Genomic DNA, 15,562 nt, shown 5'->3' on the forward strand with positions numbered 1-15,562 from the left:
AATTAATTAAGAATTAATTTGACTGTTCCCAGAGGAGAGTGGAGAAGGGGAAGAAGACTGAAAAGGACATTTTCATGAATGATCTCATTTGTGTACCAGGACATTTCTTGAAATAGTCATCATACCTATGGCAAGTAGATTACATTGATTTTTGGAAATCCTTGCTTTGGTAAAAGTATTTTGACACCTTGAAGATTCAGCATAGGCAAAATTTATCTATAGTTTGTCAGTGACATACAAGCAACATTTTACACTTAAGGCTTAATGTTAAGGCTTAACATTTTAAATTTAAGGCTTAACTGATGTGTGTGTTACTGTGTGAATTAATTTCTGCTAATTGACCCTGATGAACATAGAAAAAGTTATGAGATCAATAATATTTAGATACTTATCTGCCTACCACATTCTGTGCTAAATTTGTGAAGACAGTATTTTCCAAGACTTTTTTTAATGGAAAAAAAAACTGTCAAAGAAGATAAACTATCTTTAAATCAGAAAATAGCTTCTTTCCTGCTGTCTTATCAAATAACACCATATAGTCTAGAAATGTGTGCTTTCTGAATTGCTAATAGGAAATTTTTTATGTATTGGACTGCAAATTATGACACTTGATTGGAGTAACTGTGTTTAAATAACTTTGCCTCCTAGAAATAAAACAAATAAAATTAAAAAAAAATAAACAAAGCGTGTGGGATTATAGTATTTAGTATTATTATTATTAGCACTCTCAGGTATGGAGAGTCCACTTTGATGAGTTCCCAGGTGTTATGCAGAAGGAAAGAATTATTCAGCTATCTACCACTATTATATTTCCAATATTCTTATATTATAGTTCTGATATTTCTAAAAGGATGAAAAGTCTGTTAGGTACAATATTGAATGCTTTTGTTTATTCAGACATAGAAATACAAACATTGTTGCTGCAATTAACTCTCTGAATATTGTATTTTATCTGAGTTACAAACCAATGCAGGGATATGACATATGAATTAATTAAAAAAGTGCAGAGCAGTTCAAACGTGTAGAAGAAATTATGTTTAAACAATATAATGCTACTTGATCAAATTATAAAGAAGGTAAATTCTCCCATTAGTATTTAGTAATTCAAGTATGGCAAAAGATAAATTATTATCTATTCCTGTGTTTGTGGATGTGTTGATATATAATACATAATGCATACGTAATGCGTTTTTAAGGGTTGTCTGAATATTTATCTAGCACATATGTATGATAGCTAATTTGGAAAAGTAATTAATTGTTTCTATTGACTAAAATTAAAAATTCTTTATTTTTATTTCAGCTGCAACTTTCTGTTCAGAGAATGATCTCTTGTTTAACATAAGAAAACTCATACCCTGCAAACCTGCATTATTTAATACTCTCCATCTTTCAATGTATTATTTAACTTTCAGCAACATACCTGAGGACATAATCCAGCACAACAGTAGCCAACAAACTCATTCTTTTCTGTCTAAAATTCCAGATAAATTTTACTCATTATTTGTGGTCTTTATTTTAAGAATAGTGAACTGTAAAGGCTAGCTTCAGGTAATGAACAGGGTTTATTGCTATAAGCAAATAACAATGCAAAACAAAAGATAAAATAATAATACTTCAGCTTTCATTCAGGAATATATTCTGCTTGTACATCTCTCTTGAGATGGTCAGTAAATTCAAAGAAAAGTTAAAGAATATGGCTAAACATAATAGTTTTAATATTTCCAAGCCAAAGCAACTTGATAATCAGTGTCAATTCCTACTATTTATAATGGAAAACAGTAGCTAAAAAAATAATACAGTTATAGAATGTATGGTAAACAGAAGAATAATGCTTAATTCACATGCTTAATTATCGGTCATCATAGCAATGAAAAGAAATTATTTTCCACATAAAACTTTGCTTACAGTATAAAGTAATTTATACAGTTGCCCAAAACATGCATATATATTCATTTTTCAAAACTGTGATTTCTTTTATCAAGTAAATTTGTAAGGGATTCAAAAATACAGGGACATGAGTTACAAGAAAATTTGAATTCAAATCAGTAAATAATTCACACACTTGAAGTTTCATCATTGATTTTTAAGCCTACAGAGTACAAAACCAGTATTTCTATGCCTGCAGGAAAAACAGCCTAATGTCATCACAAACTACTGCTATCAGTTTAGCAACAAAAACATGTATTTGCTGAAAGTTACATTGCTTGTTTCTTCAGAATGCTGTTTTAAAGGCATAAATAAATCAGATACAGAGAAATGTGGTATTCACTCAAATTAATATTCACCAAATTACACTCAATTTGGTATTTTTAGATACATTTACAAACTTTCCTTATTTTTAAAAAATTATACTTTATGTAGACTGAGAAGGGACTCTGGGAACTCTAGGAATTTTTCTTCCCATTCTTTTCCTTCTTTGACTGATTTTCTCTCACTTACCTACTGATCACATATCTCAATTTATTCAGGGAAAAAAATCCCTACATTTTTGCTCAATACAATCATAAGTAGCATTGCAAATACTTCACACCTTAAAGGCAGATAATTTATGTCAGTGTTTCTGCTGAGATTGAAAACAATGGTGCGATGTAAAACTCTAAAATCTCTAGTGATGAATGAAAAATCGAAAGCATATCAGACTCTCATGCACATGCAGAAATTATTCATGTGTAGCAAAATAAACAGCATTATTACTCCTTTCTGGTATTGCTATATTATTATATCTTCTAAATAGAAGTCAATGGATTAAACAACTGAACACAGACATGTTGATTTTTATGTTAGATTTACCCTCTGCAGATTAGAAAATAAAGAATATTCTCTCTTTATGAACAATCATCATATCATGCAGTAAAGGCTTTTCATGTATTCTGGCCATTTATAATAAAAGAAATATATCAGTAAGCAGTGGAAAGCAGTAAGACCTCTCACAGTACTCTGGATTCAATTATTTGGTCCCACTAACTATAAGGACTTCTTTTTTGCCCCCTCTTTTTGCCCACAGGATCAAGGATTTCAGAAGATAAGTCACATTTTTTAATACACATACATGATATGTACAAATGTATATATATTGTCTTTAAGACTCCAAATAACATATAGATGAGGACCCATTCTTTCTACCTTTCTTTGCCTTCTTTTGTCTTTTTTATGATGTGATTGACCTCACATTTTGAATTGAAAACGTAGATTAAAATCTGCAAGACCAATAACAGGTTAGTGAATATCAAAAAGATTTATAGACATGGGTGAGACTTACAGGAAAAAAAAATTTATTAGGAAAAACAGTATAACCAAAAGAAAGTAGAGGCTTTTTGGTGTACAAGCCTTTTCTAAGTCTGGAACAGAAACACAAAAACATTTTTGCCACAGTGGTTGCTTCTACTGTTACACAAAAGACTATTACTGCTTCTTGGAAGGTGTTGAACTGTACTGTATGTAATGATTTAAAATATTACGTCTGAGATCATGGCTGTATTATAAAGCAGAGCTTGTATTTCTTTCAGATTGTTAATAAGAAAAGTAAATTTTCGCTGAATAATCAGTTCTGTTTCATTAAGCAGGCCCTAGGTTATTATGCATAAACAATTTTTTTTTTTTTTCTGGGAGTTTAAAGACAGAACATTGGTCATTTTATACACGGGCAGCATAGCTATCAAATCAAAGGTATTGGATATTTGTATTACAATAGCTTTTATGCACTCAAGTCAGAATTGTTGTCATGCTGAGCCAGTTACCAGTCAAACTGAGCACCCTGATCTCCCAAGATTAGAAATGTAACAGCAACTAGATATTCTGAAACAACATTGGGTCATACAGAGTCCAGGTTTCAGTAATTACATGGGAATGGCTTCCTTCCTGCACCAACATCTTCCTCGCTTTGGTAGCCTGGAGAAAACCCAAAGCCTACTTAAGCAAAAATATTGGTTGGCTGATTACTTGGTTTTATTCTATTCTGCATATTTAACTATTTAGGTTGAAGGTGAATAATTCTGAATACACCTTTTCTGGAAGACTTGAGTATGTCACTTTGCCATAAATTAAATATCTGTTCATACCAGAAGAACCATTACAAGGGATGCTGTGTGCCCTCTGCCTTTGGAACTTCCTCAAATAGACCCAGCAGCATTTTACAAATGATTGAAAGCCTTTGCAGCAGGAGCTCAGTGACCCAGACAGCTCTCCAAGAAGCACCAGCTGCCCAGGCCTGTTGCTGCAGAAGTGTTGAAGCCTGGTGTTAGCACTGGAAGACAACAAAGATGACACCTTTGTCCGGTGTGAATACCAGGTGAATGCCCAGTGGCAGAGCTTGAAGAGAAGCTGGAGAGACTGAGGGGCGTCAGGGAATGAGAAAGATAGTGGTAAAGTCACACCCTTCCAGCCCTGAGAGAAATGCAGTGGATGTAAAGTCAGCATGGATTGGAGGAGCCCTGACCCTCTTGCCATCAGACTGAAGGAGGAGACTAGAAAGATGGTTGTGAATGGAGACAGGTCCCCACTCATAGAGGTAAATGAACCCATTCCCAGTCTCCCTTGCCTTCCCAGGAGCCCTTAGAAAATAGGTATGAGGCCCTGGAACTTGGAGGTCAGGCAGATGACAGTGGAGAAGAAGGTCTGAGGGTCCCAGATTAGCACAGGCAACCAGATGGATCATCACTACAGGCAACAGGAAAAGAAGATTGTAGTGATTCCCTTCTGATGGAACTGAGGGCCCTCTCTGCTGGCCAGACCCAGCACACAGGGAAGTCTGGTACCTCCCTGGAGTAAAGGACACTACTGTAAGACTCTCTGGAGTAATCCAGCCCACCAGTTACTACCCACTGCTGGCTGTGCAGGTCATCAGGGATAATACCAATGAGAGAAATGTCAGGATAAAAATAACCCCAGGCCACAACAACCCCTGCAGCATCACAGGCTGGGACAGTGAGGCTGGAAACCTGCCCAGTAGAAAAGGACATGTGGGTGCTGGTCAACAGTGTCTGAACACAAACCACCTGTGTCCAGGTGGTCAAGAAGGCCAAGAGTATCCTGGCCAAGGTCAGCAATACTAGGGTAGCAGAACCAAGGAAAGGATTCTTTCCCTGTACTGAGTGCAAATGGGGTCACAACTTGAATCCTGTGTCAAATTCTGGACCCTTAAATTCTGGGAGGATGTTGATGTTGGAGAGAGTTCAGAAAAAGGAACAGAGCTGGGGAAGGGTCTGGAGCAGAGGTTGAGGTGCAGCTGAGAGAGAAAAAGAGGGTCAGGATGACCCTATTGCTCCCCACAGCTACCTGGAAGAAGACTGTAGCCTGGTGAGGGTTGATCTTCGCCCTGGGATCTAGAGAGAGTATGAGAGGACATCATCTCAAACTGGACAAGGTCAGATTTAGGTCAGGCATTTAGGACAAATTTCTTCCTGGAAAAGGCAATTAGACATTGGAATGGGCTGCCCAGGGAGGGGATGAAGTCACTGTGCCCAGGAGTGGTTAAGGGAAGACTGGATGTGGCAGTCAATGCCCTGGTCTAGTTGACGTGGTGGTATTTGATCGCAGGTTGGACTTGATGACCTCAGGGGTCATTTCTAACCTAATAGATTCTGTGATTCTAATAAAGAATTATAGGTTTATGTTCTCAAGTGTCCAGAACAGCATCACTTCTCATTAGTTTTATATATTTCCTTAATTATTCTGGTAATAAATTTACAAGTACCATTCAACATTTCAAAGTAGTTAACAGCAATAAACTAGTTGCCATGAAAGAGATCCACACACTGCTATTGCTTTATTTGTCATGCATAACTGCTGCGGAAAAATGAATGAAATTAATAAGTGCTGCTTCTGTTGAAAATTACCATTCCCTGCAGTCATAGATGTATCCTCTTTTCCTCCTTTTAGACACTTAAAATGTGAGTATGAAGTCAGTAGAAAATTTTGACAGAATTGTGTTGATTCACTTAGCAAAGTTTGGTAAATATGAATCAGCGCTTTTTTCCTTTTGCCATTAGTATGAGCACTACTGACACAGTGCTTGAAATGTGAAGTCCTTTTTTCTATTTACTAAGAGTTTCTGCTCTCACAATGATGCCAAACAGTTGCAAAGACCAATACATTGGATATTTACTGCACATGAGTACCTGATCTGCAGGGATATCTCTGTTCATTACACTAGTCCCATCAAAACCCAGCCTCTCAGTCCACTGATATCTACTCTTCTGACTTACTGCTTGGTCTCTGCTATGCCTCTTTGAGATCTTTCAGGTATTATTTTGCTGTAGGCAACACGGATTAGAAAAAACTAATTTGAAAAAACTTATCAGAGAAAAATATTTCCTGCCATGGTGTCCCTCACAGAGCAGTGTCTCCATCCACCTAGGCCAGCCTGACACTGCAGACATGCAGAGAACACTCCTCTGGATCTTATGAACCTGAGGGGCGGCTAAGAGGACCTTCCTCGTGTCACAGGAGAGGTCAACGATAGCGGCAGAGGAAGGAGTCCAACTCAGCTGGAGGGCAAAGCCCAAGACATTTATTCAGCCCCAGATGGGGCTGTGAGCCTCAGGGGGGCTGCTCCAGCTGAGCAGTGAGACAAGGGGGACAGAAACTTATAAGAAGGGGAAGTACAGAAGGAGGGATCAAACCATGATCCAATAGGGAGCAAAGTGGGAGTGAACTAGGGTTAGAAGGACCCTTGTCAGGGAAACCAATGAGAACACCAAGGGAGGAACTTCCTCTGTTCTTGTCCTATCACTTAACGCCCTTCCCTGAACTTTCTAGAAGCCAGGGGGAGCAATCAAGTGACAGGACTCAGAGGAGGAGGCTGGGAAGGATATAGGAGGATTGACAGTAAAGAGGGGCAGGGGTAAACTTGGGACATAACACTTTGCAAGCAACTAAAGGAGAAAGGAACAAAGTGTTATTACAAAACACAATACAACAGTTCCCAGTTTACTTTTGTAAAGTTGAAAATGCCAAAAAAGTTGTAGATTAATTTAAGAAAGAGAAAAAGCAGATAAGAGTTTTTAAAATGCCAACAGCTTTTTATACTCCTAGATGTTTCACTGATTTGCAGATCTCTTCCAAACTTTCACTTTGTGAAACAAACCACAGAGGTGTTAGAAGTACAGTGAATGAACAGAGAATCTAAAAGGAGGCAGACATTTCAAAGAGGGCCATTAGAATCTGCCTACCTCAAGAGGGAAACTGGCTAAACTTGTGATCTGTGTTTCTTGAATTTTTATTTTCAATTTCTAGGGAGATTCAGAAGAGAAAAATTAGACATTCACCTTAGTGAATAACAACAACAAATTTACAGTCATATTTTTTGTTTGTAGTATAATGACACCAAGATGTGTCATCATCAGACACAGATATCACATTGGGATCCCTTGTAGTTGTTGGGCATATGTATCACTGAAGCAAACCTTACAGTTGTGAAGCACTTAATGTGTCAGCAAAAAGAATGATATTATTACACCTAAACTGCTAACCAGGGTTGACAAGTTTAACTGTGATCATTTATGCACACAGTTTGCAGCTAAAGTTTTGACTTATCTTAATTCTGCTTTCATTAGTAACAGTAAGCAACAGTTCAAAAAGTCACAGGCCAAAAGAAAAGCAACTAGCCACAGTCAAACTGAGGGCCCATCCTGCAATTTATCCTGTTTCAGAGAGTAGCCAGTCACTTAAGAATGGGGAAGAGTATAAGGAATAAGTGTAAAAATGCTTACCCAGATTTTTTTTCTGGTCTTCAGCAATTCAACTCAGCAATTTCCTGATGTGGTCCCGTGGTGTTAAGACTGCGTAGATTATTCTTTCAAAAAAATTGTTAGCGTATGTGTGGGTTTTGGGGTTTTTTTTGTTTGTTTGTTTGTTTGGTTTATTGGTTGTTTTTGTTTTTGGGAGACATAAGCTTGTAGCATGCAAGCAATTCAATCCATTCTGAGGCAAGAAATTTCATGGAGATGGTACCTGTCCTGCCTAGTGAAAGGAAGTGTTGTTACAAAGAGACTTGAAAAGAAAGTAAGGTCATATGCCAGAAAGAGGTGTGAAGCAGGCAAATAAGTATGAAGACTGGCCACAGCCTTTAATGGCATAGCACCTTTCAGGATAATCAGAGAGTGAGGAGGTGATAACCAAACAACCACTTGCACTGATGACTGCAAAGCTTTGTAGATCTCTATGTTTTTCCAGTCAAGCTTTTTGTGTTGCTTCTATATATGGCATTGCTGTAAAATGATGAAGAGGAAGCATAGAAACTGTACTGGAGTTCCAGTGATTGCTCCTGGTGTTTTGTCTATAACATGCTCCTCTCTGGAGTTTGTAATTTCAGATTTAGCTGGACTGACTCAGTCACTTTGTACCCCTGCAACTCTCAGGCAGAAAAAATCTGTGGAGAAACTTGCAAGAGGGCAATTTCCCTTCCACAAATATAAACTTCTACTTCTGTCATCCCTGCTGGTTTTGCTGTAGCTGACAAAAATTATTCCAGGCTGCAAGGGCAGAAGGGCAAGTGGAAATACCTCCTAGAGTCAGACTCCTTTCTGTTTACACTCTTCAACAAGGCAGAGTGTACATGTGTGGCTTTTTCCACAGGTCTATTTGAAACATGCAGAATGTTTAAAATGGGTACACAATGATTCAATGCTAGAAAAATTTAAGTCAGTCCAGGTAAAAAGCTAGCAAGATGGGGATCTTTCCTGACAGCTGGAGAAACAACCATCACTCTCTCTCTTTGTTCTTCTTTACAGCACTGTCCAATATTGTCAGCGTCATTGTCATAGCTGGAACATGACAACCTTTGTCTCCTAAAGGACTTAATTTGTGATCTAAAACATTCCTTATAAGCTTAATGCACATTCCAAGGGAAAGGGAGATAGCAGGCTCAGCGCTGTATGGTACCTCTCATATACTGGAGAATTGAAAGCTCTTTGCACGGTTATGATCAAGGTCAGTGAATGCAAGTAAACTCATTAAAGCATTTCTGGGGGGCCTGGATAGATTAGATGCCCTTATTGACCTCTGCATTGTACTTTAATTTCTCTGCAGATAAACGTGGGAACCAAACTGGCTGGGATGAGCAATGGTTTAGCCTCAGTGGCTTACGGAGGAGGCTTCAACCTGAGACATGGGAGGCAGGATGCTGAAATGGAGATATCTAGTTAGGTTACGGTGAGAAGTGTGTAGCCATGGGAGTTGGCATGTTAATGGAATTATCCCATAGTAGGCCATGTTTCTGGTTCTGGTTCTCAGTTGGTTTGGGACCTGTCACATACAAGGTCATGTTCCTAGTCTGTGTTCTGGACTGGACCCCTGCCCTCAGATACCCCTATGTATTGTTACGTTCATCGCGCCCCGGAGTCTTTGGATCTTGCCCCTCAGATCATGTGGTTTCTGCATTTGTTATTTTCACTATTCAAGTGCTTTATTTTTTGGGCAACTCCATCATTCCCACCCCTCTATTTTTGCCACTCTCCCCCAGCTGGACCAGACTCGGAATGATAGTGAGCCAGACTGCAATAGATAAATAAATAAAAAAGCTTTGTTGGAGCCAGATATTTTTAGAGCAAGTATGGTTATTAACGCAATTATTACAAAGCTTTATAATTTAGTTCTTATATTTTGTATTCTTTGTGTCTTGTTTAGAAAACCCACATTTTGAAGATGTATCTGCAGGATGTATACACAGTCTTGTGTTTCATTAATCCACTGACATACATCTATCCTCTTGATACCTCAAAATTCATTTTAGCAGATACACTTTTATCCATTCTTTTTGTATTAACCCATGTGGCAGCAGAGGAAAAGGCTTTTGGTGGAGGGTTTGTTTTTCTTTTTTAAAATTTTGCATTCTTTCTGTTAATTTTAACTTCATTATTAAGATGAATTGTAATGATGCTTTAAACCCTAGAGGCAAACTGGTTTAATTTGATTTCTTCTGATAGATGAAGGAAAAAAAATGTAGGAGTTACAATCTTGTATTCTATACTCTTGAGCTTACATTTTTAATGTGTCTTTCAAACCAAAATTGATTTTTCTCTTTCTTTTAAAATAAAAGAAGCGCATATTTTATGAGAAAATGAATACCTTTGATATTTTTTGAATTGATTGACAAGCATTCACATCTAGGATGAAGAGGGGAGCGGTCGTTTTCTTAACTATTGGCAAAAATTTACACTAAGTATTTCACATTAATTTTTTTATTTCTGTTAAAAAAGAAGATGGAATGCACAAATATCTGTGTAAAATGTTTCAGAGTTAATTATTATTTTAAGTCTTGTATTTCTAAGTTTCCGTCTGCTTTATGTAATGGCAACTATAATTTCTAGCACAGTCCAAGCTACAAGTTTGGACTTTTTAAGGTTCACTGAAATAAATGGAAGTTCACTCGCAGATGATGGGGAAAACTTAAAATTTAACTTTTTATCGGTTTGAGTAGACAATATTTTATGGCTATTTCAATCACAGGATCATAAAATGTGCTGATCCGTCAGGATCATTGAGTCCAGTTTCTGGCCCGGCACAAGACACCCCAAGAGTCCCACTATGTGCCTGAGAGCATTGTCCAAATGCTTCTTGCACTCTGTCAGGCTGGTGCTGTGACCACTACTTTGAAGAGCCTGTTCCAGTACCCAGTCACCCTCTGGGGCAAGAACCTTTACATGATACCTAAAACTCCCCTGACACAGCTTCAGGCCATTCCCTTGGGCCCCGTCACTGGGCACCGCAGAGAAGGATCAGTGTCTGCCCCTCCTCTTCCCCTTCCAATGAGGAAGTTGCAGACTGCAGTGAGGTCTCCCCTCAGTCTCCTCCAGGCTGAACACACCAAGGGCCCTCAGCCACTCCTCATATGGCTTCACCTCGAGGCCCTTCACCATCTCTGTGTCCCTTCTTTGGACAGTCTCTGACAGCTAATGTATTTTTCATTTTGTGGCACCCAAAATTGTCCCCAGCACTAGAGCTGAGGCTGCCCCAGAGCAGAGCAGAGCAGGACAATCCTCTCCCTTGCCCAGCTAGCAATGCCATGCTCGATGCCCCCAGGACAAGGCTGGCCCTCCTGGCTTCCATGTTGTGCCAACAAGGCACATTGTTGACTCAAAGAGTACTGCTGTCTATAATCTCTTTTCTGAATATCTGTATGAATCTATAAATACTTGAACTTCTGGCTTTGTGTGAAAATTTCATATAGTGACTCGCATAGTTGTGTATATTTTGCTATAAGGAGGGATATAGGTTGAGAGAATTGGGATTGATCAGCTGGGAACAGAGAAATCTTTGTTGTAAACTAATTGTGGCCTTCCAGTACCTGAAGGGATTCTACACAAAAGATGGAGAGACTATTTAAAAGGGCATGTAGTGACAGGACAAGGAGAAATGGCTTCACTCTGAAAGAGAGCAGGGTTACATTAGATGTTAGGAAGAAATTCTTCCAAGGGTGATGAGATCCTGGCACAGGTTGCCCAGAGAAGCTGTGGATGACCCATCCCTGGAGGTGTTCCAGACCAGGCCAGATGGGCCTTTGAGCAACCTGAGACAGTGGAAAATGTCCCTGCCCATGGCAGGGGCGTTGGAACTGGATAATCTTAAAACTCCCTTCCAACCCAAATCATTCCATGACACCATGATACCAAACCCTTTTTCATCTGTATTAAACTGGACTTGTGAAGCTTGAGCATCTATTTCTCCTCCACTTCTGTTTAAAATCTCAGTTCTTCTCTTGCTAGTCTAATTATTAGCAAATTGCTAATTATAATTGTGGAACAAGTAGAAAAATGGGCTAAGGCACTTGAAGTCTGCAAGCTTGCTGGTAAAGCATACTTTAATCCACAAAGAATGCTGGAGAAGCCAAACTAAATGCTTATTTAATATTATAAGTTAACTTGGGACATCCCTGTGTGTGTTAGGAAAAGGCACTCTAGTACTTTTTATGGACTACAGCTCTTCCCTCAGTGGCAAAAGTTACCAAAACTATTGTCTGAGTTGGGAGCAGGACAGGACAGAGAAACTGAGCAGTCTTCCCCAGTTGAGCCAAAACCTTACATCAACAGGAGAATGCTTTTCAAATGGCCAAAGGTAGAACTCTGAAATAATTTTCTACAGTTTTCAAGATACTATCTCCAGATATGCTTTTGTCTTGACCTTCTTTATTTTGTATATTTATTATGTAAAAGAAATTGCGCCGACTACTCAGCAGTGACAATTTACTTCAGCTGCAACGGATGATGCTAAATATAACTAACAGTCTTAATTCACAGTAACCAAAAATGCTATATGCATTGCGGCACTGTGCAGCAAAAGTCACAGATGTGTTCACAGACATCAGTTTGCATCAGGGGTCCCTAACCTCTGGAAGCACAGAATTTGAACTGGAAACTTCAGACCCTTTCAAGCAGTTTCAAGTAATTTTGCAATAACATGTCATCATCAAGGATTGAAAAATATTTTTGACTGCTTTTTCTGGGCCTGCTGAAAGCCTGACTTTATAGCAGTCAGGCTATAAAAGTCTGAAAGTTTTTAAAAGGATTTGAAGAGACAACCTGAATAAAAAATACTTATAAATGTGTGTCCCTATAACAGCAGCATTAGCATGTTGTTCTCATTAATGCCACCTGTAAACTTGGCTTCATTTTTTTCCCTCCTCTATAAACCATGTTTTCAGTATGCTTTACAAGTGAGCATTTAACAAGAATAATTGTACACTAAATGTTTTCCCATTTCCTTACGGTTATCTACAAATGATAAAAGAAAACCTGACAAAGAAAATCCAGATTTGTATCTTGTCAGTGTGATTTTATTTCCCTCTTCTGCTGGAAGATGTCTTTGGCTAACAAAGATATATTTTGCAAACTTCCCGAAGAACAGGTTCTTAACTTAATTGAAACATCAAAAATTGCTATTTCTGAAATTAGTTTCTGATTTGGATGAAATTTATCAAAACGATGTCACTATGAAACAATTGTCAGGAACTGGCAATTTGTTGATTGAATAGTGAAAAGAAGCTTCTTGAAGTCTTCATTTAGAATAATACACATTTACTGAAGCACTATTCTTAGAGATAAAATTCTTCTCATACCAATCACTGTGGTGAATGATACGAAGCTACTGTGACTGTAACAGCTACTGGCCAATAAATGTCATCAGTTTTCAGATGTAGTCTCTGTACTCTTTAGCCATACAGAAGAGTAGGTATTCATTGTTCACTTTGCATTAAAAGCCATCAAATTCACACTGGTTTTCCTTGGTAGACTGAAACTTTTGCAAAAAAGACCACACTGGAAAGATGTTTTAGGTACTCAGATGAATACTTACTGTGCAAGGATCCAGGTACTTCCGTGTTTGTCTGGACTTTCACAAATAAAGAATAACATCAATCAACAAATCAAATAATTTTATAGTAGGATCTATTATTGCTCAGAGAATTGACAGATTTATTTCTAATGCATGTGACAGAAAGTGTAGAAAGTAAGGCGATATCTATGAATTTGTTTGGGAACAGAAAAATTAATGCCTTCTAAGGCCAAATTTCTAATAGGAAGGCTTGGTTACCTCAGTGCCTAAGCTCATACGTGCACGCAGGCTGTGTTTTGAATTTTTCTTACAATTCCTCTGCACATGCTTCCCTGCACATGTGCAAAGGCAATTAGGTTGTGGAGGCTCAAATGGAGCTTCAGTGAGGCTTGTCAAACTCACCACCTTGGTTGCAAGCTCAAGACTGTTTTGTATCCTCTCCTTGGCATTTTGGACTGAGGCAGCTTTGACTGAGGAGCTTCACTTCCTTAGATCACATATTTAGTGCACGTATGCAAAGGACATTGTGTGGATGCACATTTGTCTCACATGACCACTCATAGATTTCTGTTTTGTCATCAGCATGACTAGCAAAGGGAAATTTGCTTTTTCATCTCTAGTATAATTTTGGAAGTTACCCCAACTGAAGGTAAAATCATAGCTGCCTGAAGGTTTAGATTTCAGCTAAAAATATAAGAACTGTAAGAATCCCATTCCAGGGTCTCTTCTATGCTAGTTTTGCCTCTATCAAACAATGCATGATTGAGGATTTTCCAGTAGGATATGATCCATGGAACACAGTACTGAGGTTGCAAAGAAAAATCACTAGGCTAAATAAATGTAGGCAAGGATCGCTGTGTTCAGACACCTTCTAAAAGTACATTACTACATTGAAAACAATACAGACCAAAACCTCCTTTGCAGGACACGAGAGAAACCTGTTTCTGAGATACTGGAGATTTTGCTGCAAAAGAAACCAAACTGGGATGAGTCTTGGAGGCATACCCCCCCACTCCCCTGTCCTCCATTTCCAGGCTGCTTGTTTGCACTGGCATGTTGAGAACTGAGTTAAACAAGATAAAACAATGTATTATAGAGGTGCAGATCTCTTCTCCCAGGGATCCAGTGACAGGACATGAAGGAACAATTCAAAGCTGAACTAAGGAAGGTTCAGAGCTTATACTGGGAAGCATTTCTTTACCTGCAAGAGGGTGAAGCACTGGAACAGGCTTCCTAGAAAGGTGGTCAATTCCCAGTGTCTGTCAATGTCTAAGTGGCATTTGGACAATGTCCTTAATACCATACCTGAATTTTAGATGAGTCCTGAGAGCTTCAGATGGTAATAGAAGATTGTTGTCGGCCACTTTAAATTTTGGTCTATTCTAATCTAGTCTATTTCTTTCTATTCTGTTCTGTCCATATTCAAAAATAGGGTTTTTTAAATTCCCATTGAAAATAATATTTTTGCCTGGTTACAGACATCCAGTATAATAAAGAATTGTTGGTATTTCTCATTTTTTAAATAATGTACTCATAGTGATCTTCATGTGTACTGCAACTCTCGCTAGTATATTTATCGTGTATGCTTTGCCTGCAGACTTCAGAGTGTCTCCACATTATAAATATTGCCTTACTTTTCTTTTAGCTAAGACCTTCTGGCTGTGAATAATATTTTCTATTTTGGATGGCAATTTACTGTGTCCATGGATCATGTGTGTTGCTTTTGTCATAATCCTGTAAGTGTCAACACACTTACATAGGTGTTTTATTAAATCCTCTCATGGTTGTTATATTAGTAGTGTACAAATACAAGTACACTGATGAAAAGTATTTAATTTCAGATAAGACTAAATTAACACATGTGCAAGAAAAACTTGATTTGTTTAATTTGGACTCTGCAGATACCCAAGTGCTCAAGAATTATGTTAAGTGAGGGATTGTTCTCTATTTAATATTACAGACAAAGAAATCTTTAAGTGTTCTTCACCAGAACTTGAAACCCAAGTTCATTCAGAAGATGAAGTCAGAGAAGGTGAAATTTATTGGAAACAAAACTATTTAGAAGGATACACCCTGGCAATAGCTTCTAGCTCTGCCCGTGGGTAGTTAAACCCCTGGATCACTGGACACAGAAACAACTGACACTGGTAAGATGACCAGAGTTGTAGCCCTCTTTTTGGACTCTCTCTAATAGCTGTAGATCTTTCCTATATTTAGGCACCCAAAACTGACTCCCAGACTCAAGTGAGGCTGCTCCAGTGCAAAACAGAGGAGCACAATGCCCTCCCTTGCCTAG

This window comes from Sylvia atricapilla, chromosome Z (assembly GCF_009819655.1).
Source record: "Sylvia atricapilla isolate bSylAtr1 chromosome Z, bSylAtr1.pri, whole genome shotgun sequence".
Classification (NCBI taxonomy): domain Eukaryota; kingdom Metazoa; phylum Chordata; class Aves; order Passeriformes; family Sylviidae; genus Sylvia; species Sylvia atricapilla.